Source organism: Cicer arietinum, chromosome 2 (genome assembly GCF_000331145.2).
Source record: "Cicer arietinum cultivar CDC Frontier isolate Library 1 chromosome 2, Cicar.CDCFrontier_v2.0, whole genome shotgun sequence".
Classification (NCBI taxonomy): Eukaryota; Viridiplantae; Streptophyta; class Magnoliopsida; order Fabales; family Fabaceae; genus Cicer; species Cicer arietinum.
Genome location: NC_021161.2, coordinates 37,144,968 through 37,150,967, shown reverse-complemented (window position 1 = coordinate 37,150,967; position 6,000 = coordinate 37,144,968).

Here is a 6,000-nt window from a genome sequence, read left to right as displayed (position 1 = left end):
TTTCCATATCCTCAAAAGGTAAGTGGTCCTGACGATGTTCCTCTAACGCGTCCTCCTTTAATTATTCCATTAGTCCTCACAACTACTCATGATGTCCCTTTAAAAACTACACTACCAAAGGTTATGGGTCGGTTCAGCTTCATTAACTAGTTATTATTTAGGCTTAATTGCAGTTTTGGTCCCCTATTTTAGCTGAATCGCGAAAGTAGTCCCCCCATTTTATTTCTCCTCAGTTTTGGTCCCTTAAACATAATTTTGATCCAAAACTTGATGAAAACTCTAATATGTTTATATGTTATTTGCAATTTTTTTGATTAGTTCTCCATGATTAGTTAAGAAAATAGCTTACATGAAACCAATTTGAATTTATTTTATCTTTGTTGTAGAAATAACCTATACATAAGCACTTATATGATAAGTATTTATTGTGCAAGCATTTAATTATTTTTTTTTATCTCAAATAAAGTTGTTTATCCAAACAAAACAAAAAAAATACTTTACCACTAATTTTAAACAATATATTAATATCATATCTAAAATCTCCTTTTTAGAGGGATATAACAATTGACTTATTTAAATTTATTTATGATTATAAGCATTTGTTAAGTTGATTGAGAGAGTTTATAGAAACAAGTGGATAGCAAATTATTAAATATCGAATAAGTAAGTAAAACCATACAACTAATTGCTTGTACAAATAAAAACTTAGGAGGAGGAAACAAGAAAGGGAACAAAGTGGAAATGAAATGAAATCTCGAATATTTAGGGCTTGTTTGAAAGCGTTTTTCCTTTTAATTTTTAAATTCTATTTTTTAAATTAATTTTAATAAACTGTTTTTTAAAAGGAAATGAAAAAAAAAATTTGTTCGGTAAACTCAATTATAAAAAAATGTTTTGGAGAAGAATTCGAAAAAACTTATCTAGTAAATTTTTTTTTAAAATATTATTATTATTTATATGTGTGTGTGAAATGAACAAAAACGATCTTCACTATGAGACAAAAATAGTATTGTTATTTGTCTTAACCCATTGGTTTCCAAAGAAAAAGGGCATTCTTTTCCTTTCATTTATAGTTATTTCTGAATATGTTAGTTAATAAATATGTATTTTTGAAAATAATTAAAATAATTTTTGATATTTTCATTTTTTCTAGAAATATAGACAAGTTTATTTCAATAGTCTTTTACCTTATTTATAAGGAGTAAAATTAATACAAATTTTAAAAAATATTTTCACAAAGTAAACATCCAATTAAAATGTCTATCAAAGGTAAAACATGTTTAAAGATTACATGAATTTCTAACGGTATGACCCAAAACCTCTTCTTTTGTCATGGGGTAGTTTTGACTACCCCAAACAATATTATTTTTTGAAACAAAGTAAATATAGTTTTATTTTTAACTATCCTTATAATATGTATTTAGCTAACTCAAATAAATTTATAAATAAAAAATAAGAGAAACAAAAAGTTAAAAAATTTACAACTTAATTGATATATCTATTCATATTATTTTGACACTTTCAATTTCTACCGTAACTTCAAATAAAATATTTTTACCAATAAAAATATCAAACTTTGACTTATCAATGAAAATTGATGATTAATTTCTTATAAATAGTTTAAGTGTTTACATTGAAAAAGACATTATAAATAGTTTAAGTGTTTACATTGAAAAAGACATTGATAGTTATTATAAATAATAAAAATTAAATTTAACTTCTTAATATGACATCAAACAATACTTTTTTAAATAATTATTATCTATTTTTACTTTATAGCGGTTTTACTATAATTTACATTTTAAAAAAGAAAAATTATTATAAATTTTTTCTTTCGCTGATGAAATTGAATATATTAATTTTAAAAATATATTTAATATTTTCTTTATAAATTTGCCTCCACTTAGAGATTTAATATATTTTATTTTTAAAAATATATTTCCAAAACATTTAAATATTACATCTGTGATTCAAAATTTCTAACATAGATGACAAATCTTGTGTACTCAATAAGTATTTGAGCGGAGATTGATGACTACTAAACAGTTAGAGTTGTATATTTTTTATGTATAATATACTTTATCTGTCTCATGTTAATTGTCTAATTTGAGTTGTACGTAGTTGTTAAGAAAATGATTAGTTTTATTGATTTTAATGACAAAATTAGTTTCATTTATTCAAATATCCTTATTAATTGTAGTTAATTGAAAATTTTGATGAGTTAAGATGTACTAAATAAGGGTATATTATGGAAGAAAAATAATTAATGTTGTCAAATATACTTCAGTAGTTAGTTGAAAATTTGGTAAGTTTTCCCTTTATCATGTAAACAGGTTTCCAAGTTATATAAGCCTATTCATGTATGATATTATTCAATATACGAAATTGATGTTGTTATTCAAGCTTTTCTTTCTTCCAAATCACCCAAGGTAACATGGTATCAGTCGCAAATCTTGATTTCACAACCGTCAAACCCTAAATTTTCTAAAATTTCTTTTTAATTTCATCTTTTCCACTGAATCTTGTTCTATTCCTTTTCTTTCTTCTTCGTTGTATCAATCATGGCAAATGCAGATGATTCTTTTGATTTAGTGAACGATCATCAATTTGCGACTTTAACACCTTTGAACGCAAAAGATCCGTCATTGAATCCTTGTAGCCCTTACTACCTCCATCCCGGTGAAAATCTTGGTATTGTCCTCGTCGCGCCACCACTGAATGATACCAACTACTAAAATTGGAGCAAATCAATGAAGTGTGCGCTCTCTTCAAAGAACAAGATTTCGTTTGTCAATGGGTCTTTTCCATCATTGCTGCCATCAGATCCAGACTTCTAACTATGGGACAAATGCAATAACATGGTACTTTCTTGGATAACAAGAACTTTATCACCTTATATCTCTCAAAGCACGATTTGTTTTGATAATGCTTCTGAATTATGGATGGACCTTTATGACCGATTCACCAAGGGCAACCACTTTAGATTCTCGAATCTGCATAAGGATGTGCACTCAATCAAACAAGGTGACCATTCTTTGTCCACTCACTTTACTAATTTAAAGATAATAAATGATGAATTAGAATTTTTGAGACCCACTCCTTCTTGCTTATGCCTACATCGTTGTTCTTATGATTTGAGTTATGTTGTTCAAACTTTCAAACATAAGGAGTATGTTGTTTGTTTTCATAAGGGACTTAACGATCAATATGGCTACGTTAGAACTCAAATCCTTTGTATGGACCCTTTAACTACTTTAAGTAAGGCATATTATTTGGTTATATAGCAAGATCCCACCCCTGCACTTACTACTCATGATTCTAGGGCGCGACAAAGGTCGATGAAGAAGCCAAATGCTTTGTAGCCCTTCCCATAAAACCAATCATACAGTGGAAAATTGTTATTTCAAACATGGTTTTCTACCAGGTTATAAACCAAAAACTCAGATCAACGATTAATCAAATAAAGAGAGCAATAATTTTTTTCAAAGTGGTTCTTCTAATAATTCTACTTCTCTCACTCGAGAGGATTATCAATATTTGGTCAATCTTCTCCAATCATCTAAGGGTGAGGCTTCCAAATCCAACAATAATCAAAAGATTGATGTTGATCCCTCTCATCTAGTTTCAAATATTTCCAATCAAGGTAAATCTGCCTCAATATTTTCTTATTAGATACTAGATTGTGGTGGTTCACACCATGTGTGTCCTTGCATACAACACTTTTCAGAAATTTTCAAAATTAAACTCATTTCTATTTATCTCTCTAATGGAATTGTTTTGAAGGCATAATTTTTTGGCACCCTATATTTTAAACCTACCATGTATCTGAAAGATGTTTTCTTTATCCCACAATTTCAATTTAGTTTAATTTCTATTTCAAAATTGACTAAATCTCTTAATTGTCAATTAGTTTTCTCACCAAATTCTTGTGACATTCAGAACATTCAAACCAACAAGTTGATTGGGCATGTGGAGCTTCTTAATAACCTCTACATCCTCAATCATTCTCCTATTCATTACATTTGTAAAAAGGCCAAATATTCCATTGTCCATACACACCATGTTGATAGTATTTCTTGTAATTCCTTTCATACTTGACATTTTAGGTTAGGTCACCCATCCAAATTTGTTACTCAAATAATGTGTAAACATTTCCCATATATAAATGTTAACAAAAATTTAGTTTGTGATTCATGTCATTTAACAAAACAATCTAAACTGCCTTTTCCTATCAGCTATAGTGTTTCTTTTCATGCTTTTGATCTTGTTCACATGGATATTTAAGGTCCGTTTAATACTTGTTCTTTGGATGGTTTTAAATATTTTTTGACCATTATTGACGACTATTCTAGATACGCTTGGGTTTACTTAATGACGTCTAAATTTGAAGCTAGAACTTATATTAAAAAATTTGTTGCTTAAGTTGCTACTCAATTCTCATCTAAAATCAAAGTTATTAAAAGTGATAATGGGTCAGAATTTAACATGCAATCATTTTATGATTCTTTAGAAATTATCCATCAAACATCTTTCATTTAAACTCCTGAGCAAAATTCTATCCTTGCAAGGAAACATAGACATTTGCTCAATGTTACTAGAACTCTTTTGTTTTAGTCTAATCTACCTACATGTTTATGGTCACATATTTTACAACATGCTATTTATTTAATTAATAGGTTTTTCACACCCATTCTTCAAATTTTGACACCCTTTGAGGTATTGTTTAAAGATCCTCCCACTTTTAAAAATTTACATGTGTTTGGATGTTTATCTTTTGCCTCTACTTTAGTTCAAGCAAGGACCAAACTTGATCCTATAGCAAGAAAATGTATTTTTCTTTGTTACAAACATGGCACTAAAGGTTTTTTATTGTTTGATCTCTATTCTCAAAATACATTTGTTTCTAAGAATATCATTTTCTATGAAAACGTTTTTCCTTATACTAAAGATAATTCTACTTCTCCTATTATGGTTTCTAATGTTCCTTCTAATGATAGCACTGATATCATTTTTGATGATGTCATTAATATACCTCTTCATACTAATCTGCCAACTAATGTTTTCAAACCTCAATCATCCTCTTTTAATAATTTTGATTTTGATGGTGATAGTTTTCATTCTACTTCTTCTAATACCAACATTGAACATGTTAGAAGATCAACAAGACCAAGAAAACCTCCTGCTTACCTACATGACTTTCAGTGTAATAGTATTCTTACTAATAAAAATGATTCTAATATTCCCAAGTACCCTATTTCTAATGTTTTATCATATGCACAATTGTCCTATGCACACTTCCATTTTGTTTTAACTATCACTATTAACCATGAGCTTAACACATATAAAAAACTATAAAATACAACTCTAATGGTTCTATAGAAAGGTATAAAGCAAGGTTATTAGCTAAAGGTTTTACTCATGCTGAAGGTATAGATTATTTTGACACATATTCCCCTATAGCCAATCTAACAACTATAAAACTTTTAATTGCCTTAGCTTCTCCTCAAAACTGGTTTTTACATCAATTGGATGTTCATAACGCCTTTTTACATATTGTGACAACCAGTCTGCAAAGCACATTGCAACAAATTCCTCATTTCATGAACGCACCAATCATATTGATCTTGATTGCCACATCATGCACGTGAAGCTCCAAAAAAAAATTGATTCATTTGTTGCCTATTTCTTCTATCCAACTTGCAGATTTCTTCTCCAAGCCATTGGATCCAACACGTTTTCACGATCTTATTTCCAAGTTGGGTTTACCTTAACATATGTGCTTCAGCTTGTGGGAAATGTCAAATATACTTCAGTAAAGTTGTTATTGGTTAGTTGAAAGTTTGTTAGATTTTTTCCTTTTCATGTAAACAAATTTCCAAGTTATATAAACTTATGAATAACAATGTCGATTTACAAGGAATGGGGTTTGAATTGTAAATGTACATATTTAAAAATTCCTTATGAAACCTTAAGATTTAACTCAAGAATGATCTTGGTTAA